This window comes from Astatotilapia calliptera, chromosome 15 (assembly GCF_964374335.1).
Source record: "Astatotilapia calliptera chromosome 15, fAstCal68.1, whole genome shotgun sequence".
Classification (NCBI taxonomy): Eukaryota; Metazoa; Chordata; class Actinopteri; order Cichliformes; family Cichlidae; genus Astatotilapia; species Astatotilapia calliptera.
The window spans coordinates 41,650,043-41,675,379 of record NC_137436.1 but is presented as its reverse complement, the minus strand read 5'-3'; the positions used below and the strand labels follow the sequence as shown (position 1 = coordinate 41,675,379).

The window sequence follows — 25,337 nt, the reverse complement described above, 5'->3', positions numbered from 1 at the left end:
AGTCTTTTATTACAGCTCGGGGTCCCTACCAACCGTCAGTGTGCAGAGGTGCTCGGACAGCAGCCCGAACAGGAAGTCCACTGCTCGACTGTATTTAAAAAGCCATCACACAGGCCCTCAGGTGCTGTCACACCGTTTATCTCTGTGATGAATTCGGCTTCTCCGTCCCTCCCAGCACTGCAATCGATTTTCTCCAGAAACTAGACTTATGTCATTTACTCCCCCAGGATCATATTCAGAGCAAGAACACACAGCTATCATCCCGTTTACATCATATAACATGATAGCATACTGCCTGAACCCTCTCAGGTTTCTGCCTCACAGATTTCCCTGAAGCGTTTTCCTTTGGTGTGTGCAGCCCAGAGGAAAACGGAGGGGAGAAGATGTTTGCCCTCACAATGACTCCACATGTCTGCTCCTGAGCTAGATTAAAGCTTTATTTCACACGAAACTCTTTTAAGTCTAAAGAGAAAGTCGGGAGGTTATGGAGGGGGGGGGGGCAGGAGAGGACCTGTGAATGGCTTCATTAACACGAGGAGATGGGTTCATTAACACCCAGCAGCCCTGCTGAAAGGAGAGTCCCACTGTTAGAGTGGGGAGGAACAAGGCATGCAACACACGTGTGTGTGTGTGTGTGTGTGTGTGTGTGTGTGTGTGTGTGTGTGTGTGTGTGTGTGTGTGTGTGTGTGTGTGTGTGTGTGTGTGTGTGTGTTGGCAGGTGCAGGAGGTGATAATTGGTAGTAGTCTCATGTTTGCTCGGGCACAGATCTAAAAGCAGAGATCTTCACTGTCTCGTTGGCTTTGAGAGTCCAGATTCCCCCGTGGCCGTCTGTGTGCGTCTCTCTTCTTTCTTTCGTTCCTCTCTCTGTCTCCTGCGTCCAGCCCTTTTTCTCTCTCTGACGGGGAATAGATGGCCTTGTGTGAAGAATTTTAACTGGCACTGCTCTTGATGCAGGGCTGTGTGGAAATGGAAGAAAAGTTGCTGAACAGTATGTGGCAGTTTCACAAAGCCAGACTTCTCTTCAAAGAAATGCACTCTGCTATAGTGCTGCCACGATCCAACAGCCCATGACCAAAAGTCTGTGCAGCTTTTCTTATTTTCTGTGTTCTCTTGCCAGACTAGCTTCACCGGATGAGTTGGTGTTAAGCTTTAAATTTTGCTGAAAATCGTTGACCAGGGGAATTAAGAGTCCTGGAATTTCTTTTACGTTTTTTTTGCCAAATTACTGACGATTACTGATCAAAGAGAAAAGAATTAATTGATCATTGTAATTGCATCTGAATGTGTTAGATGAATAAGAAAGACTCCTGTAGGTTATGAACATATGAACATATGAACATGAACAAGTTACAAAATCATACCAACAGTTCACTTTTTCTTAAATGTATATCTGTATCTGTCTGAAGGCAGTTTGTATCGTAAGGTAAAGACCTGCAATATCAGAGAGGACAGAAAGGCCCTGCAGGAAAACCAGGCTCAGTGAGGGGCAGCTACCTACTGCAATCAGCTGTGTGTGTGTGTGTGTGTGTGTGTGTGTGTGTGTGTGTGTGTGTGTGTGTGTGTGGGGTGGGGGGGGGGGGGCAGAGAGACTATGAACAACAAGAATGAAAAAAGACAAATGACAGAAAAACAGTTTTTAGATGTTGTGAGGAAAATACAAACACAAGTAGTCATACATGGAGATGCACAACGGCAGAGTTTGCACAGTTCGAACAAGCTTGAAATCAGCGTTTGGTGAAGTCGCCTTCATTCTGCACACAGCCTGAACTCTCAGAGGAAGCTTCCAGCAGTTTCATCCATACGTCCGTTTGCTTCTTGAAGGACATTCAAAGCTTTTCTTTGGATGTTTGGTGCCTTTTGTTATGTTCTGTGTCGAGCTGATCCCACACGGCTTCAGTAATGTTAATAGTGCAGTAACGTCCCCGGCTGTGAGGAGGCAGGCCCATAACCGATACTGTTATACTGGGATTACTGGGGTTTTTGTTTCGATCCACATCAGTTTCTTTGATCAAAAACAAAGGCGCTGCCAGTCTTTCTTATGGACACAGCTTTCATATACTGGTTATCTGCTGTACATAGTTTGTTGGGTTTCACCTTTTTGGTGCAAAAATACTGATTTATTCCTTTCAAGCTGTGTTATCTTTGGCAGAAGAAAAACATTCCTCTGAAAACAGTCAGGTACAAGAACTGGACTGAAAATGAGGGAAAGCAGCCAATTTCCAAGGAAAACACCTGGAAATCTACTGATTGTGACCACTTCCACAAATGAGTCTGGCTCCACAGAAGCAAAATATGAAAAAATGAGTTTTGTTTATTTTCAAACGTATGTCTACACAGCACCAGACCCATTCTCATTGCAGGATATGAAACACTGCTGTTATGCACAGAGCTTGTACCAGTGCCGTGTGCAAAGTTGGAGTCTAGAGTTAATTGTTCTTTGTTAGAAACAAAAAGGTCTATATTAAGTAATTGCAGGGTGGTGGTGAAGTCACAAGCTTGCCCACTGTTTAAATATGACTCCAAGCGTCCCTGTAAGGCAAGTCAGGAGTAGCAAACCAGTCACACTGTTGCCTGTTGTGTGTGTCAGGCACTGCAGGAAAACGAGACCTTAATATCATGTGTGACAAAACATCGTAGCAATGGGGACACTGCAGGTTTGAAATGAAGCCCCTGAACAGTGAGTGCTGCTTTAGGAAAAACATTCATACATGTCCTTACTGAGAAAACCATCTTCACAGCATCTCACCATGTCACCATGTCATCAGCTTTCTCAAGGACGTTCACCACAGTTAACAAATGTATTAGTTTGACATACAAGCCACTGCTGGTATCCTGCTTCTATTCAGAATAGAAAGGCAGGTGGGTTTTGCTAGAAGTGATCTAGCTAACCACTGCAGGGTGGTGCAGTGGTTAGCATCGTTGCCTCACAGTAAGAGGGTCCTGAGTTCAGTGCCACCATCTAGCTGTAGAGTTTGCATGTTTACGCTAGAGATGGCACGATACCACTTTTTTATGTCCGATACCGATATCATAAATTTGGATATCTGCCGATACCGATATGAATCCGATATAGTGTTTTTTAATCAACAAAACTGTTTTTTAAATATCTTGCTGCATTTTGTATAAGTTCATACTCAAGTTTAAAACAACAACTACACTAAAGCTATTCTGTTATACCTGTATGCAAAAAAAAATATTTCATAGTTCAGCAATACTGATCAATCTAATAAACTTAAACCTACACCATCCTCCCTATTCTGGTATTTTAAAGAGTACTTAGCGTAAATATTAAGCAACCTAACTAATAGGGTTCCAACTCCCAGCAACAACAAAAATAAATAAATAAAAAATAGGGAACCACCCCTCACACTCCACCTCATGATGCTTAATCGACGTAATCAACCTTAATTTGATGCAGTGTGAAAAAAAATGCACAGAAATCAATTATTTTTCAAGAAATATTAAATAGATTCAACATCTTTCTTCAACAAAATTGCAGACTGCACAGATGGTACCTTCTCAAAGGAAAAAGTACTATAGCTTACTAGGGTATATATATATTAGACTTAATAGTCACTATATACAGTAATGGACTTCTATTCATTTTGCATCAAATTAAAACTTTGGGTGTCAGATAATTATTTATTAAAAGCTCGACATTTTAAATGAGAATAAGAAAGAAAAGTATGTCTTTGTGCCCCTTTTCCCTGTTAATGCCCTATCGGCCCCCCTGGCTAAACTTTGCTAGATCCGCCCCTGCACAGTTACCAGCGTCAGCTACGTAGAAAAAGATCCTCGAGTAGAAAGTAATAATAAATAAATTCTAACAGCAGCTGATCAAGCTTAAACGTGCTGCTGTTGTTCAGCCGCTGGTTTCCTCTTTCTGGTGCAAAGTGGGCCAAAAACAAACCAGAGAGACGGACTCGCGACAGAAAAGCCGATCAGCTGATCATTAAGCAGTTTCACGATTGAAGTAGCAGCAAGAAGAGGCAGTCGCTTGTTAAGCTTAACGCAGGAATGCTTTACAAACATTCAGAGATGGACTTACACACTTGCTTTACTTCTCTCGGGATAACTTTGTCGGAGATGAAATGCCGGGTTGCTAGCGAAGCTCCACATGCTATCCAGACCACCGACAGGTCCCGCATGCCACAGCCGCTCTATCACGTGATGCATACTGCTCCGACGTGCTAACGTTCTGAGGTGAGTTACGGCGTGTTGCAAGTTTTGTGAGGTGCTTTCGTGATATTTGATGGATCGGATTACATTTTTTATTTTTCTCCGATATCCGATCCAGTAATTTAGGTCAGTATCAGACCCATACGTAATATCGGATCGGCCCATCTCTAGTTTACGCTGGTTCTCTCCGGACACAGGCTCCTCCCACAGGCCAAAGACGTGCGATTTGTGGGATTAGTTGGCAACCTGGCAGGGTGTGCCCGCCCCTCGCCCTGTGGTTGCTGGGATAGGTACCAGCGACCCTCACAAGGATAAGTGGAAGAGAATGGATGGAAAAGCGAAGAAGCTGATAGAATTATTCATTTATACCCCTGGGAGAGCGCTTAGATCAGCAGGCCAAATGCTCCTGGTGCGACCTAGATCTCGGCTCAAGACCAGATGTGACCGCGCGTTCGCCGCCGTCGCACCCTACCTCTGGAATAACCTCCCTCTAGCTATTCGGGCGTCTGATTCAATTCAATCTTTTAAATCTCGATTAAAAGCATTTGTTTAGCCTTGCTTTCCCCGCCTCCTCGAGCCCGCATTTTTGGTGTACTGTAAGTTATCTTTTTCGCTTTATTAATATTTATAATGTTTTAACCTTCAGCCTTTCGGGTTGTGCCTACTATACCTGGTGTATTATTGGTTAGTTATGTCACTCGCCTGTTAGTATATTTTATTTGTATTTGTATTTATTATTGCTCTAACTCGTTCTGTGAAGCACTTTGGCATACCTGTGGTTTTTTAAATGTGCTATATAAATAAAATTGTATTGTAAGAACGTGAAAGGAAAGGCAGGACTCGTGGTCCGGATGATGGACATCATGTGGCAAACATGGTGGAGGCAATGTGACGATATGTGAATTTACTAATGGAGCGGGGTCACCTGCTGTATTTTGGGGTTGACTCACAGTTCAGTTTAATAAGGACCCAAACATACTGTGAAAGCAAGCCAAGAGCTTCTTAAGCTATGTAAGCAATAGCTTTATTTGTTTAAGGCCAAGTCTGACGGATGACGGAGTTAATGTTGGATGATTCATGATAATAACAACTGCATTGTTTTTCTTGGCCTTAGTGCATTAATTATCCTGTAATCTGGTTGTGTTCTCAGCCACGTGGGATTTCTTCTTGTTTAACATCATTTGTGGTAAATTAGAAGTTTTTCCAAACAACGAGTGATGGTCTACTTCAAGGGATAATCTCGTCCCTTTCTGCTGTGCCAGATATTTTAATTTTGTCTATCTTTCTTTGAACACTACATGTAGGGAACTTCATGCTGTGCAGTGCAGGGAACAGCTGTAATTGGCAAACGCAGGCATGTGGTCAGGTGCTGATTTGCTTTTGCTGTGGGTACTGTTGGTGGAGAGCACATTTTCACTATCATTTAACTGCGTGACGCTAACATTGTGATCCAGATTAAAAGCACTCATCAGGGGACATTTTATATTTCCATGTAAATAACCAACAATACTGGAGAGAGAGTCCAGATGTTACCTGTGAGTAACCACGTGACGACGAACTCACTTTTAAATATGAATCCTGGACCAGGCTCAGGGAGTGGCAGCCATCTGCCGTTACCTGTGTGTGGTGAGAAGGAAAAGCAGTGGACCTGAATAAAGCCAGGAAGTATGATCTGAACTAGTATGTTCAAAAGAAACGGATCATGAAGAATCTGATCAACAACGAGTTTTAAAATATTTGAACCATGAAATATTAAGCTGTGGCATTTAGCCCTAATAAACACGAGTCTAAATCACCTGTTGTCTCATTAAAACAAAAAGATTACCGATATGAGTAAATGTAACCATTTTTAGGCAGTTTCTATATCTATATGTCTGTGTATATGTCTATGTATGAAAACTGTGTCATTTTATAGCAAAAGGGTGGCAGTCGTTATAGTCCACTAAGGTAAATATGCTTGAGGATGAGTGTGCATGTCCCCACTATCTCCAGTGACTCTCCAGTGTTTGTCCCGACGCTGAATTAGAAACGAGGCTGAGTGGGTGGATCAGCCTGAACAGGGCTGCGTGTTCTGCTTTAAGCCACTCGGCTAATCTGTCTGTTTGCATTTCTAACTTGTGTGTGCGTGTGTGTCTGATCAATGCAGGCACTGATCACAGCCTTCACATGGAGAGTTCATGTGATCGCTGGTTTGGTTTTGTCTCAGTCGACACACAGCAGAGCTGAGCCACCTCTGTTTAAACTGAATCACAATAAAAAGAACGAAGGACCTGAAGACGAGCAAATGGTCCTGACTCACTGTTGAAGGCAGTGAAAACACCTGTAAAGCACAATGACAGCAGATGATTAATATGATTCAGCTTCAGAGTAATTGGTTTTCCTGTTGTGCTGTTATAAATGGACAGTTCCTGGAATCGCTCTATTACAAACGAATTGGAAAACACACTCTCTGACCGCAGGTCCAGTGACCAGCCTGATTTCTCCCGAGGCTATTTTGTGGTTCCATCCTGGCGCTGTTACAATTAAATAAAGCAGCATAATGAAGTAAATCTCATTTAGCTGTGAGAGTCCACCAAGACAATCAGCAGTTGTCGCAGATTTGCGCTACAGATATCGATTGTCTGTCCAACACTGTAGGAATAACAGATGGGCGCTCTGGTTAAGATGAGGCTTTCCTTAAACCACTTCACTCTGCAGCAAGCTCTCCTCATTTCACTCAGTGTGTGCCTGTGTGTGAATGATGGAAAAGCCACCGTAAAGCAGATTTATATCACAGTCATAAAGCTGATTTATATCAGTGAACAAGTCAGCGATTGAGTGTTAGTGTTAATTTATGCTAATGCACCACTGCAGAATTCACTAACAGGGCTCGCAAAATTTCAAACCCCTGGTAGCCCTTCGGGCAGGCACTCTTCAGTTTTTGGTAGCCCAAAATAAATTTAAGTAGCCCGAAAAAAAAGAGAACAATGTTTTGAAAGAGACAATGATGTTTTGTTTCATTTACAATATTATATACTAAATTATATTGTAAAGGAAACAAAACATAAATCAAAAAAATGTTCAAACACAAATTACAACAACTGTATAAAAATTCCAATCAACTCAAATTGGTTCTAATTGAACAGTGTGCTGTTTGGACTGAGCCCTCCTCACCTCCCAGCCTTATATATTAAGAACATATCGTATTTTCCGCACTATAAGGCGCACTTAAAATCCTTTAATTTTCTCAAAAATCATCAGTGCGTCTTATGTATGAATTCTGTTTGTGCTTACTGACCTCGAACCGATTTTATGTGGTACACGGTGCTCAAAACTGTCAAAAATGTTTTAGTCTGACTTTGCTGAGCTACGAAGCCGCACCACTTGATGGATTGTAGGAGCATTACAGCTACCGTACTCGGGAGCCTCGTGGAGTAATCTGGGTCCTAAACTCCGTCCTTTTCAGGTCCCAAACTCAAACGAACACTGCAGCATCACTGAGAGTTAGAACCTAAATTCTTTCATCTTTAATAAAATCATCAGCGTTGCTGCTTTACCAGGTGTAACAATTAAGTTTAACATCCAGGCATCCATGAAAACAGGATTTATTACATTCAACAGAGTTAGAAGTTAGCAGGAAGTTAGCTCGCTAGCTTCCACCTAAACATGATATAGCATGTTCTGACTGAGAGATTTCTGAATAAATTCAAACGTACAGCTCTGCTATCACTTCCAACATAAATGAAGACAGAAAACTAAACAGCAGTGATGTTTGTAGGGTTACTGAAGTTTGGCTAGCTGCTATATAATGATGTGCTACGTGATCACTAGCCACACAGCTATGTTAGCATAAACACAGTGAAGCTGGAGGATGAAGCTAACTTTTTTCCACTCGATAAAAGTTAACCTGAGGGTTCCTGATAGTTAGAGACAAATGCAATCGCATGGCAGGATGCTGTAAATGGACCAAACTTCAGTCAGGAGAACAACTGAGATAATCCATCCACAATACGAGGTTAGTCATTAATATACTGCAACAACATGGGAACAGAGCAGCTGCCAGAGGATTCAGCATTAATGAATCAATGGTACAGAGGAGGAGGAAGCAAGATTTAGTTGAGTAAAGTTTGACTTATCTGACTGTTTTGTTTCGCTTAATGCGCCTTATGGTCTGAAAAATACGGTATTATGTATATTATTTTCTTCGACTCCAAGTACCCAAGGAAGCACAGTGCAAGAACAAACTGCACATGGCAGCTTCAGTAATCACATGCTGGAAAAAGCACCTGGCTTTACAATTTTGTAACCCATTGGCTAACTTAGCCTCTGGGAGCAATGGCCAATTTATCAGGTCTTCTGTTGGAGCCAGCAGATATTCAGGGCAAGATTTCAGCACACACTTCCCCCATTACCCCCGAATACAAACGTTAAATGGTAAATGGCCTGCATTTGTATAGCGCTTTTCTAGTCCCTAAGGACCCTAAAGCGCTTCACACTACATTCAGTCATTCACCCATTCATTCACACACTGGTGATGGCAGCTACATTGTAGCCACAGCTGTCCTGGGGCGCACTGACAGAGGCGAGGCTGCCGGACACTGGCGCCACCGGGCCCTCTGACCACCACCAGTAGGCAAACACGGGGTTAGTATCTTGCTCAAGGATATTTGGCAGCCAGGAGGCAGCCTGAGATCGAACCACCGACCTTCTGATTAGTGGCTGACCTGCTCTGCCACCTGAGCTACAGCCAGAGTAGTAGCATGCAGAGTAGTACAAAAATGAACCTAATTCCTAAAAATGTGGGGTTTTGGTGCCCCTAGGTGTCTCCATCCCAAAGGCCAGTTCTGTTTGTATGCTAACAAAGCCTCGATGATGCAGTTTAAGACCAAGCCTTTAACCCCCCCACCACCAACAAAACACTGGATTTAAAAAAATTGGCTTGACCCCCAAGGAAAGGTGTTCAGATCCAGAACACCAGCAGTAACAGAATCAAGAAAAGACAGCACGCTGGTGTAAGAGATGGGATTGTTAACCAAACATACAGTACAGACAGATACAGGAATTAGCTTCAGTATGGCATAGCTATCTCAGGGGCCTATGATGTGAGAGGCATTTAGACACAGTTTCTGAATTTTAACATGAAAAGAATACACAAAGCCAGCATACATCGCCCACTGTTTAAATGAGAGAACAGAGGAAACATGACTGAAAGCTAGAAATATAAATCCTTTCATTTAAGGATGCCAGAACAAAACCCTTTCATTACATTAAGCATACTGCAGTTGCTTTACAGCATCCAAACTGATTAAAAATGTATGAAGAGCAGCGACAGAAAACAGGCCGGCTTCTTTGTAAAGCTGCCTGTTTGCTGGACTGCAGCCATGTGTGAAGTGTGTTTAAGGAGAGATTTTTCCCTTCAACACATATCCGAGTGCATCGAGTCAGCCAGCTGTTTAGCAGGAAGACATGGTGGGTCAGTAAATGGAAGGTCCTGTGAACAGCAGGTGATGATAGTGGTTGAGCCGCGGCCTCTCAGAGGCTGCAGCTCTTATTGCCTGGTGATTCATCCATCAGCCCGGTGCTCTCTTCACATGGTAATACCCTGACAGAGTGTGTAATGCAGGTATGGGACCACAGAGTGATGACTGCTTTTGTCTGACTAGCGGCTCAGCATTCACTCACTCTGTGTGTTTATTAGCAACATATTGGCCTTTCAGAGCTGGAGCTGATTGATTTTGCACGCTTCTCCTAGCAGCTTCTGTCTGGGGGGGGCGGGGCTGTGTCACTCAGTCCCACCCCTAGAGGAAAAAGGAAAGCACTGCGTACATTCAAATAAGCTATTTTGCTTATGAAGGCTTCTAGCTGGGAGAAGTGAGCCAGAAGTAGCTCCATGGCAGCCATAATAAGAGCTGTTTGAATTGTCCAAATGCTTTGGAAACGAGTGACAGTGCTTCCTTTTTTTACCTCCTATAACTCAGAGCACACTGGAGCATCTTTTGTCAAAGGACCATCACATATTTGCAAAAGTGCTCTGACGTCTCCGAAAACGTCAGAGCACTTATGCAAATATGTGGTGTCTTGATAAACTGAGCAGATATTTGAGGTTTACAGCTACATTCTCACCTGAAAATATGTTAAACGTTTATTTTGTGACCCAGAAAGAATAATAAGAGTAATATTAAAACTAAGTAGCTGCCGCCATTGTTGGAACCTGTAATTGGCTGGGCTGTGCTCTCAATTCTGGGATAGGTTGGGCCACAAAGGTCACACCGGACCCATCCTTCAAATCTGGGGAAGAGGAGGACGCATTTTGAGGAGTCTACGAATGTCGTTGCATTGCTGTGACGTAATCTGCCTACAAATGCAGCCTCAGCAGGATGCAGCCTATGAATTTGGATACGATACTTCTTCTTCTTCTTGGGTGTTTAATGGCAGCTGGCATCCTTGTAGATTCATTGCTGCCATTTACTGTTTCGGTCCGTTATACTAATGCTACTTATTCCTGCGTCTTTCAGGATCTTACAAAGCTTCAAACGACATGCTGACTATTAAATTAGTCATCGGCGATTTTGATAGTCGACGTAATCGTGACTAGTCAACTAATCGTGGCAGCCTTACATCCAACAATTCATGAAAATGGAAAAAGAAAATGCGCTGCTGCAAATCATTAGTAAATCTGGTCCTATATGTTCTTCTTTCAAACTCCAGTCTGTGCAATGAAGTGTTATTTTTCACAGGATGTTCTCATTTAAACGACCTGCATGAAATAACAGAGTAAGAACATTACATTGCATTTTGCAGTCCCTCTTCTGCACATTGCAGTTTCATATTGGGAGACATCCAGCGTCACATTGTTATGGAGGGTAGTGTAAGCAGTGTGATGTCATTCGGATTCTCAGCACTCCACTTTTCTCTTTTTCAAAGTTCTTATGAGTCTTGGATGATGTTTTTTGTCGAGGTCAAGGAAAGTGGTTTGGAAAAGGAAGCCGTGTTCTAGTTAGACGACCTGAGAACCACAGAGGGAATTTTTTTTTCTGAAAACATACAAAATGAAGAAAATCAGATATTAGAGATACTTGATGTGAGATTAAATGGATACAGCAGGATTAAGCAAAAATCCAAAAACTGGAAAAAGACAATAAAAGACATGATCAAAGAGCTTACCAAAGCAGAAAGGAAAACTAGCTTGTGTAAATTAAACTAAAAGAAAGGATTAGACATAACATAAAATGAATTACTTCATCAACAATTATCACAAGAATTAACTGAGATGCTAATTTATTTTCTTAAGCTTCCAGAAGGTAGTGAATGTTCGTTCCAGATTTATACATCAGAGCAGGGCGATATGACCAACAATATTTATCACCATATACATCTGAAAATATGTGATAACGATATAACTGACCATATAATTGACATGAGACAAAATACTTTACAACTCCACAACTTTATTAGTGCAAAGCAAAAAAAAAGTATTTTCACTTAAACAAGCAGCTGTTTTTTGCATTAACGTTATATAAAAATGTAACAGTGCAAACTCCTCGCTGACAGTTTAACCAAAAGGCGTTTCTGTCACGGTCCGGGCAGCGGCCGTGTGGAGAGTGGAAGGAGGACTCAAAGCGCAGCACTTATTCAGGTGTGAGGGTGATTTATTGATAATAACAAACATAAAGAGGAGATGGCAAAACAGAACTACTGTCATGAATCGCCGTGCGGCAGGCAGGAGTAGGACCCAAAATGCAGGACTCACAGGCACGAGGGGATGAACTCAAAACTCAGCTTTATTTGCCGGCAGAACCAAATATACAAACTTAAACTAAACTGGGAGACCAAACTAAGAACTCACAGGGAGATCCACACACGGCATGAGGGACGACGTCACACTGAACAGAGGGAGACGCAGACAGAAATACACAGAGGGTTAACGAGGGAAGTGGGAACACACGGGGAACACAGGTGACACTGATAATCATAACGAGACAGGGCGGGGTGAACTGAACATGACATGTACGGGCGTGAGAGTCACAAGGTAAACAGGAAGTGCACAGAGGTTCAGACAGGAGGAGAGAGAGCGCGGGGAAAACACAGACATAACGGGCTGGGGAAACATGAAACAACCACAAAGGGAGACGAGGGCTCATAAATACATAGAGGGCACACAGGGGGGAAGAGAGAGCACGGGGAGAACTTAGACATAATGGGCAGGGGAAGCATGGGATAAAACATAAGGAGAGACGAGGGCTCACAGATACACAGAGGGGCACACAGGGGGTAAAAGCCATGAAGGGAAAACACTTAAGGAACAACACAACAGGGCAACTCAGAAAACATGGCCTAAGCAAGGAACAAAATACAAACGTACAAGGAAACTAAGAACACTGTGCCAACATGGCCCAGGACCATGACAGTACCCCCCCCTCAAGGGCTGGCTCCAGACAGCCCAAACACAGAAAAACAAAACCAAACAGAAAACAACCCAGGGCGGGCGGCGGGGGCCCAGGACGGAGGGCTCGGAACAGAAAACAAAGAGCATAGAAAACACCGGAGCCCAAGAAAACAACCCAAAACACAGAGCAGTTCAGGGGGCCGACCGTGCGGAAGGCAACGGCGGAGACGCGGAAACAGTTCAGGAGGCCGACCGCGCGGAAGGCAACGGCGGCGGCGAAGGAGACGACGGAGCAGTTCAGGAGGCCGACCGCGCGGAAGGCAGCGGCGGCGGCGACGACGGAGCAGTTCAGGAGGCCGACCGCGCGGAAGGCAGCGGCGGCGGCGACGACGGAGCAGTTCAGGAGGCCGACCGCGCGGAAGGCAGCGGCGGCGGCGACGACGGAGCAGTTCAGGAGGCCGACCGCGCGGAAGGCAGCGGCGGCGGCGACGACGGAGCAGTTCAGGAGGCCGACCGCGCGGAAGGCAGCGGCGGCCCTCCAGTCCCAGGCGTGCCGGCCATGGCCCGGTGGGCGCAGGGCCAGACGAGGCGGCAGAAGCGGAGGCTGGACCAGACGAGGCGGCAGAAGCGGAGGCTGGACCAGACGAGGCGGCAGAAGCGGAGGCTGGACCAGACGAGGCGGCAGAAGCGGAGGCTGGACCAGACGAGGCGGCAGAAGCGGAGGCTGGACCAGACGAGGCGGCTGATGAGGAGGCTGGAGCAGACGAGGCGGCTGATGAGGATGCTGGAGCAGACGAGGCAGCTGATGAGGATGCTGGAGCAGACGAGGCAGCTGATGAGGAGGCTGGAGCAGACGAGGCAGCTGATGAGGATGCTGGGGCAGACGAAGCAGCTGATGAGGAGGCTGCGGCAGACGAAGGCTCTGATGAGGAGGCTGCGGCAGACGAAGGCTCTGATGAGGAGGCTGCGGCAGACGAAGGCTCTGATGAGGAGGCTGCGGCAGACGAAGACTCGGAGGCCGGGCCAGGCGAGGTTGCAGAGGCTGAGGCCGGGCCAGGCGAGGTTGCAGAGGCTGAGGCCGGGCCAGGCGAGGTTGCAGAGGCTGAGGCCGGGCCAGGCGAGGTTGCAGAGGCTGAGGCCGGGCCAGGCGAGGTTGCAGAGGCTGAGGCCGGGCCAGGCGATGACGAGGCGGTCGCAGATGGCGGCTGGACGGGCTCCTCGGGCCCTCCAGCTGATGCGGCGTGAGGCTGAACGGGCCCCTCGGACCCTCCAGCGGAGACAGGAGGCTGAACGGGCCCCCCGGACCCTCCAGCGGAGACAGGAGGCTGAACGGGCCCCCCGGACCCTCCAGCGGAGACAGGAGGCTGAACGGGCCCCCCGGACCCCCCAGCGGAGACAGGAGGCTGAACGGGCCCCTCGGACCCTCCAGCGGAGACAGGAGGCTGAACGGGCCCCTCGGACCCTCCAGCGGAGACAGGAGGCTGAACGGGCCTCTCGGACCCTCCAGCGGAGACGAGGAGGTGCTGGCCGGGCTCACTGGAACCCCCAGCGGACGAGGTAGATGGCGGCGTGGGAGCCACGGAGTCCTGGATGAGCTCATCCGAGCTTCCAGCAGGAGCCGATGTAGAGCCAGAGAGGATTGGGACCCCGGGCTCAATGTTAAGCTGGCTAGAAAACCGCACTGCTACGGGGAACTGGGCCAAAGGTTCAGGTGCGAGCTGAGCTGCTGGACACACGGGGACCTGAGCTGCTGGACACACGGGGACCTGAGCTGCTAACGGTGGAGAAGTAAATGACTGCACAGGGGACTGAACTGATGTCTGTAGTAACGGTGGTGGTGAGAGTGGAGTAGGTGGTGGAGTTAATGACTTCACAGGGGAATGAACTAGAGGTAGTGACGGTTGTGGTGCTGGTGGTTGAGTGGGTGACTGTGCTAAAGGAGGCTGCACTGGGGACACTGGAGACTGTACTGGGGAAAGCAGGGCTGCAGGAGGCTGCACTGGGGACACTGGAGGCTGCACTGGGGACACTGGAGGCTGCACTGGGGACACTGGAGGCTGCACTGGGGACACTGGAGGCTGCACTGGGGAAGGCAGAGCTGCGGGAGACTGCGCTAGAGACTGCAGTGATGGTTGTAGTGGAGGTGTGACGGGTGGAGGAGTGGCTGAAGTGGCTGCGGGTCGGGCGGCTAGTGGCTCAGCTACAGAGCATATTAACGGCAGGGCTATGGGTTGAATGTCTGACTGAGTAGCAGCCTGAGTGGCTGGGTGTAGTGACGGTTGTGGTGGAAGAGAAACAGGTGGTAGTGTGGATGATGGAGCTAAGGGCGACTGAGTGGCAGACCGAACTGATGACTGAAGCGATGGTAGAGGTGAAAATGGAGCTTGTGGTGGAGTTAATGGCTGAGCTAGCGGGGACACAGGAGACTGAGCCGCGGGTGGCGGCGAGGGAGCTAACTGAGCTGCGGGTGGCGGCGAGGGAGCTAACTGAGCTGCGGGTGGCGGCGAGGGAGCTAACTGAGCTGCGGGTGGCGGCGAGGGAGCTAACTGAGCTGCGGGTGGCGGCGAGGGAGCTAACTGAGCTGCGGGTGGCGGCGAGGGAGCTAACGGAGCTTCTGGCAGCACAGAAGGTGAATTAGAAGGCCGAATGTCCGGCTGTGGGGTGGCGCGTCGGCGGCGTGAATGCCGTTTCTTTTTTGATGATGGCTCTGACGGGCCGAGCGGCTCCACATCCGGCCCTTCAGGCAGGTGGGTAGTAGCAGCTGGGGGATGAAGGTGGAGCTCGTTGCGGATTAAATCCTGTTCGAGTGGGTGGAGCGCACTGAGTAGCCAGGGAAGACCAGAGAACAAGCGCTGTAGCTTGGTTTCCACAGCACGGCGAAATTCCTTCCCCTCATGTTCGAGCCACAGATGCAGGAGTCTTTCCACGGAGTAGATTATGTCCAGACGCAGTTCTTCTGGTGGGTTGAGTGCTGCTGGGTCCATATCTGGTGACGTCGTACTGTCATGAATCGCCGTGCGGCAGGCAGGAGTAGGACCCAAAATGCAGGACTCACAGGCACGAGGGGATGAACTCAAAACTCAGCTTTATTTGCCGGCAGAACCAAATATACAAACTTAAACTAAACTGGGAGACCAAACTAAGAACTCACAGGGAGATCCACACACGGCATGAGGGACGACGTCACACTGAACAGAGGGAGACGCAGACAGAAATACACAGAGGGTTAACGAGGGAAGTGGGAACACACGGGGAACACAGGTGACACTGATAATCATAACGAGACAGGGCGGGGTGAACTGAACATGACATGTACGGGCGTGAGAGTCACAAGGTAAACAGGAAGTGCACAGAGGTTCAGACAGGAGGAGAGAGAGCGCGGGGAAAACACAGACATAACGGGCTGGGGAAACATGAAACAACCACAAAGGGAGACGAGGGCTCATAAATACATAGAGGGCACACAGGGGGAAGAGAGAGCACGGGGAGAACTTAGACATAATGGGCAGGGGAAACATGGGATAAAACATAAGGAGAGACGAGGGCTCACAGATACACAGAGGGGCACACAGGGGGTAAAAGCCATGAAGGGAAAACACTTAAGGAACAACACAACAGGGCAACTCAGAAAACATGGCCTAAGCAAGGAACAAAATACAAACGTACAAGGAAACTAAGAACACTGTGCCAACATGGCCCAGGACCATGACAACTACGGATGAACTAAACTGGGTGAAACTACACAAAGGAGTGGCAAACCTGAACACGAAGGGAGAACAGCAGGGAGAGCACGCAGAGGAATTCACAGGGTAGATGCAGAGTACGCAGGGTAACACAGAGGATGAACACAGGTAGGAACACAGACGACGCGACGAGGAGCAGAGGAAATCACACGCTATAAATACACAAAGAGACACTGGGAAATCACACACAGATGGGGGAAACAGCTGGACCTGATTAACCTGACGAGACAGGGGAACACTAACACCAGGGACCAACAGAGGGAGCACAAACCCAGAACCCAGTGTCTAAAATCCCAAACACAAACCATCCCAAAACAGCCATGAATAATAATGAAAGTAATAACAATAAGTACATAAACATAAAGTCACTGAGTCATGGTCGCAGGACCATGACAGTTTCCAGTGGAAACTGGCCGACATATCCTCAGCATCACCATGTATAATGTCCACAACACTTAAAAAGAGGTTATACACACACAATACGGTAACATCATGTTGAAGCACAGTACGTATCACTCCGCGAGGCTCCGCCTACGATGGCCGTAATGCTCCGACAATCCATCAAGCGGTGCGGCTTCCTAGCTTAGCAAAGTCGTACTGAAACATTTGACAGATTTTCGAGCGCCGTGCACATAAAATCGTTTCGAGGTCAGTAAACACAACCAGAGTTCATACATAAGGCACACGGGATTATAAGGGGCTCTGTCGACTTTCACAAAATCAAAGGATTGATTTTAAGTGCGCCGTATTTTCCAAACAACACGGTAATAACGACGGCCCGCTAGCATGCTCTACCAAAAATAGTGCTTTGTTGTGTATCTGACGGACGAAAGCCAAACCAGTTCCACACCAGTGAAGCTGCAGCATTTTTACAAACCAGTTCTGCTTCATGGTTTCATTCAACGATCCGCTTTCACTCTTCTCGTTCTGCGTCGCCGCCATGTGCGTATGTAAACAAAGGCACTGCGCGTTTTACCCATATTCTATCGCGATATTTCATTTTCCTATCGTTGCCCAAAATGACACCGGTATTACCGTGAACGGTATGATATGGCCCAGCCCTACATCAAAGTATGCGAGGGAATTGTAGCAGCAGCCAGCTAGCAACCTAGCCAACAACGACCTGCTACTCCAAGCAGCCCCGCCTATAATTATACAAAACTTGATCCGAGGAGAACAGCCTTAGAGAGCACAGCTGTGTTTCCAGAAAGCCCCTAACAACAAACGCGACTAAAACCAAATGACTAAAATCGCAATTTTATCGTAACGTCATGTGTTGGGTGGGCTTATTAGAGTAAAGCTGATGAAGAGACGTTTTCATTTCCACTGTGCACAATAATCCACGAAGGTTTTGTATTTACACACTGTGGGTGAAATCCTCCATGTTTGGAAACTGTGGAGAAAAAGATGCGTTTAGTTATTTAAACAGGTTAATGCAGACACTTTGTTACCATTCAGTTCATTTAGATCTAGAAACTGTTCATTTTTACAGGAGATGAACCAGAATTTGGTGCATAAAAGGCCACTTATCACTTTCTGATGTTTTTTGATAAGTTGTTGGCCCAGCAGGAGCCTCTTAATTTAATTTAAATTCGTGAAACATTATGCCCTCCATATTTCCTGCCTCCATGGGCTGACAGAGGGAAGAAGAAGTTGGCCTTTGGCTTCGCTCCTAGACTGAGTTTATCTAGCAACACCCAGCTGTCACTGACACACACACACACACACACACACACAAACACACACACACACACACACACACACACACACACACACACACACACACACACACAGCCTCAAAGTTCAGCAGTGTTTGTGAGTATTCAGCAAACAGAAAGTTACTTTGGATGATTCACTAGTGAGGATTTAATCCTGTTTGGCTTTTTGTTTGAGTTTCGTGTGTGTGTGTGTGTGTGTGTGTGTGTGTGTGTGTGTGTGTGTGTGTGTGTGTGTGTGTGTGTGTGTGTGTGTGTGTTTGTGTGTAGGTTCACATGAGCCTTCATTTGTGTGTCCTTTTTATCTCCATGTGTGTTCAGTCAGGCCGCCGTGTCACAGGTTTCTGGGTTTGACTTGTTGTTTGTTTTATCTTTAATACTTTTATGCTGAGTTTGGAACATGAAATCGTGGCTACAGCTCATCAAAGCCGGCCAAGCTCGCATTGATCATGATTGGAACGCTTTCTTAAATCAACAGTCGCAGCAGGCTGACATCAGACAGCCTGTTACACCCTGGTGCGTCTTCAGTCTAACTGGTTTCTGTAGAGCAGCGGTCTCCAACCTTTTTTGCGCCACGGACCGGTTTATGCCCGGCAATATTTTCACGGACCGGCCTTTAAGGTGTCGCGGATAAATACAACAAAATAAAACTAGTACCGGTACCGAAAAAAAGAAGATTTATTCATAACACACGTGAAAAGACCCAGGAAAAAAAGTTAACGATAAAAACGATAACAAAATAACGCTGAAAACCGATAAAACCCTGAAAACCAGACATTTCACACCTGAGCCTCAACTCTCGCGGCCCGGTACCAAACGACTCACGGACCGGTACCGGTCCGAGGCCCGGGGGTTGGGGACCGCTGCTGTAGGGGACAGGATTTGATTTTTACTAGCAGGGGCGAGGCTAAAGGGGTGGCACTGCTCCCACTGAAACGTAATTGGCTACTCCTGGTGCACAACCCCGCACGTGTTTGTCATATCAAAGCAAAGTCCTGGTTCGTTTTTCTCTGGGAGAAACAGTGTTGTACTTCTCAGTGCATCGATATTGTTACAGGGCGGCTCTCAGTGCATGCTCATGAAGCCGTTACGTTGGTGCACCAAAGTGTTTGCTTTGGTGTTTATTTCTGATCTGACTGTTAGTCCTGCCATGCAGGATCTGAATCTTTCATCTAAAATCACAGTGGTCTCATCAGGTCTGTGTGTCCTGCAAACATGACACTAACACACTGTTTGCCTTGAACAGTCTGTGTGAACTAAAAATCAGCTGTGCTGCTGTTAATGAATAACAGTAAGCTATTAACTAACGTTTTTTTAACTTTTGTAGTATTTGGACTCGTAACTCTTGTGAACTTGTGTCTTGTCAAGCTTGTAGCTGAGTTTTCTTGGTAAACGAACTTAACAGAGTTTACCAAGCCAGCTGGTTGCTAGCATCACCTGAGAGCTACGCTCTGTGAGACCGTATAAGCAGAGCAAGATGAACGGATGGTTCAAAGCGGTTTGTATCTGACTGTGTATTTAAACCCAGACAACCATCGAACGCTTTCCCTGAATGTTTAGGTAACCATATAGTAGTGCTATAATTCTTATATTACATCATTCTTTAGCTAACGATACCTGAAGCTGCATTTTTCTACTTGAACAACGTTAGTTAGGCTGGCAGACTCGGTCAGACTTCTTCTCTGTCCAATGTGTGACAGCCAGTGAAATGATTGGAGCTGCTGTGGGAGGATTTGCAGTCAGGCACACGTGTAATGAATCGCCCTCACATGCCCTGAGGCGCTTCCAGCCCTCAAACTGTTTCATTAGTGTTTGTGTCAGTGGAGAGTTTGGGGGTCCCAGTGTGGCCCAGGATGTGATTTTCCAGCGTTTCACTCTGACCCCACTAACAACCTGAGGAAAACACTGGGCTGCTGTGACTCCTAACAGAGAGTGCAGGAAATGTCCCAAACAGTACTCTGTCCTGGTGTCTCTCCCTGTGCCTCCTTGTTATTGCAGAGGAGAGTGCATGCCAGACTTTTCAGGGGTTACTACAGTTGGGATCATTTGCTTCCAGCAAAGGTATCGATTAAACGCCAGTAACGCATTGATCCTGTGTGGCACATTCAGGACTGAGAGGGGTTCTTGAGAATTATAGTAATGAACACTGCTACTCTTATTTCAGGATCAAAGTCAACATATTTTATTCAATTTAAAATGTAATCACTTTATACATGATGAACTAGCAAGCACAAATAATCATTGAAAATACAAAATAAAAGCCGAGGACTTGTGCAGCAATATTATGAACTCCAGCTGGTTAATTACAGAATTAATTATGTGCAAAGGTCAGCGAGTACTGACTTAGCAGCGGTTCCATCTCAGGGCACGCAGGGCAATCGCTTGGAGTGAGTACTGTGAATGACAGTGGTAGTTTCAGCCATCTGTGGGAGGAGCTTAGAGTGACATAAACAGGACACGACAGAAGCTGCAGAGCAGGCAGGTTCACGGCATGCTGTGGATGCTTCAGTTCAAAAAACCAAAAAACTTTGTGAAACATTATCTGCTGTTTCTGCACACCTGCAGCTTCAGGCTGCTGCTCCCTGCTGTCTATGTTGATGTTCTGTCTGAAAATAGGTGGTTGAACTGGGCAATCACCCACTGCTGCCCAGCTACATCTAAAAGCCCCACGCTTAGTTCTGCTCCAGTTCCCTCTGTGCAGTCGGAGGATGGGGGTGTTAAATCACACGGCTCTAAAATCATGTAGCAGCATGAGTGTTTGTGAGCTGGACATGGATAATGTATGAGCATTTACACCAAGCAGGTACAGACCATCAGACAGAGAGCAGAATCTCAACCACCTCAGAGGCCAACAGGAAAACAAGCTGTGATTGTCTGTCAGCTTCGTTTTCATGTTAAAGCAAGCTGCCGTTCACATAAGAAGGTTTAGATCACTAATGTCCTTAACCTTAACATTTAAATCTCAAAACAATGTACGTTTCTGTGCAAACAGAGTCGACACATTCCCAGTTTGTTCTATTTTTAGAATGTATTTCAAACTAAAAATGCAATTTTAAACCAAACCATAAAAAATGAAGCAAACGCGTATCTGTGCTAAAAACAACTAGCTGTACATAAATTGCCAGGTCGACTCATTCAGGTCTGACTGCAGCCAGCAGTCTTAAATCAAACACTTCAATAAACGGTTTTTAAAACGATGGTTTCAGCTGAAAGTTCGACGCAGGACCAAAGTACGGCTAATGCAAAATAAGTGCATCCATGTGAAGGCTTACAGAGCTGCTGCAGATGTGTGACACGTTATCTACCAATGAAGAAGAAAAATGAAGTTTCCCAAAAGTGACTCACCGCTAACTCCACTAACTCCACCCTCTGCACCGCGAGACAGACGCTCATCAAGCGGGTGGGTGAGCAATGAAGCCTTCTACTGCAGCGTTGTGGATTAACTGAAGGCCTTTCAGGGAGCTTTAAGGACAGCTGTAATTAGCGCAGTAATAACCAATGCACGGACTGCTTTGGAGCATCAGTCTGCAGGAATTCATGATTTTAGCTTGTGCAGATCCGACGAGGCCGGCCTGTTTAAATGACACATCCTGGTCAAACATGACTCCGAGGTTTTCACAGTCATACTAGAGGCAAACATGATGCCAGAGTACATCTACAGTGAAGTGTAGGAGCAGTGGCAGTCTGATGCTGGGGGATGGTTGCTGATTAAGGGTCAGGGTGAGACTCCAACTTCGGGGAAACATGAACTCTGAGACTGTTAAAAGAAACATTTTTGCCTCAAGAGCTGGGATGGACTTACTGCTGATGAAGGTTGGCACAGTTAGCTCTTAGTTTCAGTTCGGTTAAGTTCACTTTGTTGATGCTTTTTTTCCTTTTTGGTTAATGAGCCAGTTTAGTGTGAAAGCTAACATGCTGAGGGACACAGACTATCAAACACTGTAAAACTACATTTGCAGAGTATTTGTGAGAAGCTTGTTAGCGTCTCTCCTGTCTTTGTCCAATGAATCAGTTTTGTGGCTGTTTTAAGCAGCAGTTTGTCACGTTTCTGTTTTGAAGGATCAAACATGGCGTTGAGATTTTCCTCCTCATATGTTGACCCGCAGGACTCCTGTGAGTGCATCAGCACAACTTGTCCCTTTTAAATTCAGTCCGTGTCTTTCTTTCTGATGGACATGAGACAGTGTGATAGATATTTACTGCAGTTTCATAAAGTTTGAAAAGAATGTGCTTTAAAGCAACCGCGTTGTTGGTGAGGAGCTCGTACAGAAGATCGTTCTGCTGTTTTTAGCTTGTTTGAGTGTCAGAGACGGCTGGAGGCTGAGAAGCCTTTCATATTGTCAGGAACATGCTGTGCATTTATAACACTGACACGTGTTTGCAGTCCCATAACGATCTCACGCACAGAGAAGACTGTTTAATTCAAGCCTTCCTAGCATCTGAATGTTTTGTGGACCTGACAGTTTAAGTTTACTTTAAGATGAAGTGTTGAGCTTCGCTCTGTAAAGGCACCGATCCACGGTGTGGTGAGGCTGCTCTTCCTCTGATGGAGGGAGAAGTTTCTGCTGGACTTTCTTGGTTTTGTCCGTGGTCTCTCTACTGTCCTCTTTCCTGTCTTCTCTTTAACCTCAACCCAAAACTGGTCAAGGTCAAAACGACTCATTTAAGTCTCGTTTTTCTCCCCACCGTGATAGAGAGCGCGGCGAATCGTACTTTGGTTACTTTCTGAAGTCCCTTGAAACAAGGTTGTCATTAAACCCTGAGGACATGATAAAGCTGCATTGAGAGTTTGTATTCATTCATTGTGTTATACTCCTTTCTGCCCGGCGCAGCAGAGATGGAGCTGTTAATGGTTCATAGTTAGGAGAACAGATCAAACAGCCACAGGCTTCAGAAACACAAATGTATGTGATTCCACTCAAGCTGTATTCTAATGTGTCCGACACAACAACGAATGTTGTAAATGTTGTGGGTGCGTGCATAGATTTACCAACAGTTACTGACAGGATACAAGCAGACGCTCGTTCACGCAGTCGTCGCCGTTCCCCTGCCGCCGTCACAGCCGCCTCTCGTAGCTCTCATCGGTTGCTCTTTTTCGCTCGTCGTCAGTGCGTCAAACACCTTCTACCTCTAACACCAGTAAAAATAAAACGTGTTTCTGTCAGCTGAGAAGTGAATTAATTAACAGTGAATGTGAAATATAAGCTGCATATTTTGCTCCATGTCACACACAGATTTGTCTAATGTTCTAACTTCATACACTGAGGACTGTTGGGTAGGAACTCCTAAACTTTGATAGAAATTAAAAAAACTCAGTGAATTTTTAATGCATTTACCTCACAGCAGGGAAGCAGATCAGTATTTTACTGAGGCATGAACTCTACTGAAGTTAGTGATCCCCTGACTTTTCCTTCAGGGCTACCAGCGAGTCTCCCCATCAGTGTCTGTGTTTGTTCACTGGCAGAGCCGAGCGGAGGTTCGAAGAGTCTCCAGCCCCACAGACCTGCTGATGAGTCTCATTGATAATCCAAGACAGTGCAGGGCACTGACGTTAGTCAGCTGCACTGATTGTCACTGTAACCTGTGAGAAAGGAAATGAAATCAGTGCTGATTATGGCTGGACGAGAGCCACAACCTGCCTGGTGCCTGGTGAATGAGCTCCACATCCTGGTGTCTGTTACGGAGACGCTGCTCTATAAAAGCAGTCGGGTCTTCTTTGGCTCACCGTGTTCTCACGTCGAAGCTCCAAAACTTTACATTGCAGTTGGAACAATGTAGCAACTTTCACATGTTGACAGTTGAACATAATTGAACGATTCTGCTTTGTTTACATTTTCCCAGAGATGCTTTGTGATTACCCTCCAACAGTGACACACGCACTTTATTCCTGGCAGATGGTTGATGCGCTTTAACCCACGAGGCAGTAAAGCAGCTCCACGTTCTTCTTTCCAGATGATTTTTGAGGAAATGTAATAAAATGTGTTTGTGACGGGATTAAACAAGCAGTTTAAAAAGGCCGGCTTGGACCATGTTCCATCATTAGCAGAAACGTGAGTCATTAAAAGTGTGTAACGCTGACTTGACTGAAGATATCACAGAAACTTTGTTGTGGGAGAGGCAAACAACATTTCACATCAACACATTTCTGTGTTATCACATTCCTTCTCTCCACCGGCCTGTTTGGCTTCTCAGTGCTTGTCAGAAGCAGCGTTTGGACAGAAACAAAGCCTCAGCCCCCCCTCTCCCCCAGCTGGGGTGGAAGAAGCTGTTCTGGATGCACTGACTTGTTGTTAATGTGCAAGCTGTGATGAGCTGACATTTGCCATTGACAGCTTTGTTCCGCATGAGTGTGCTGTGTCTGCTCACGTCACACTGTCAACAGAGTTGCACTGATTTCTGGCTAAATGCAGTCACAGCATTGCGCGCCTCCCCCGGGCATCACAGAAGCCATTTCCTCTGCGAAGGTGCGCTAAAGCTGGCAAGCACACAAAGAGGAGAGCGTTGCATGGTCTTCCTGCAGAAAGCTGCTCCCATCTCTGCTTTACTCCTGCAAATCCCATCTTCAGCTTTGGGATTTACAGGCTGGATAAACTCTCGGGCCAGGTCCACCAGTCTCTCCTCAAACGCTCATCTAAATGCGACTCAGGTTTCACATCAATTTACTCCGTTACTTTTTTCTTCTCTGAAATTCTCCTTAAGCGGCTTTGAAGAAAAAAGCCACTGTGATTGGTTGTGTCCAGGTTTCATCGAGTGTTGAGTTGTTAATACTTACGAAGACAGCATAATTGGGATAAAACATTCCCTTTGTGCATTAGTTTCAGCTCTCCCGTTATAGATCAAGCCTTCTCGTTCACAGTGTCGCACGCCGGCTCTTCTCTAAAAGTCACAGTTTAGTTTAACTTGAGCCCAGCTGATGGAAGGAGAGCCAACAAGCTTTATCACGAAGGAGCAAAAGTTTTAAAAGCTATTTGGAGGTGAGATTGTGGGCACGGCAGGCTAACTGATGTTGTCTGTTGGTTGCTGGCTGCAGCTCTGCATCGCCCTGCCTGTGGAAACCATTCAGGTCCTCAAAGGGTGCCAGGCCAGTGCTGCATAAGCCTCGTGTTGCTCCTTTCTGCACCCACAGACATCTAAAGCTGGGGGCCTGCAGGGACCAGCAGGGGCCCTCGGCAGACGAGCTTCATGACCACAGATCCTCCCCAGTCTGAGGCGTCTTCTTTCCCACAGATTACAGTATCGACATCGCTGATTACATGTGCTGTCATAATTAAGCAGCTCTGGTGTGAATGTGCAGCAAAATGCACAAATGTCATATAGATAAAGCAGAAAGTATA

At 46.3% G+C, this 25,337-nt stretch overlaps 1 protein-coding gene across 1 annotated transcript in view; it reads left to right on the top strand.

Annotated features, from left to right (window-relative positions):
• The window catches only part of LOC113006687 (cadherin-2-like), a 103,071-nt gene that overhangs the window by 27,168 nt on the left and 50,566 nt on the right, over positions 1 to 25,337 (top strand). The window lies entirely within an intron of this gene.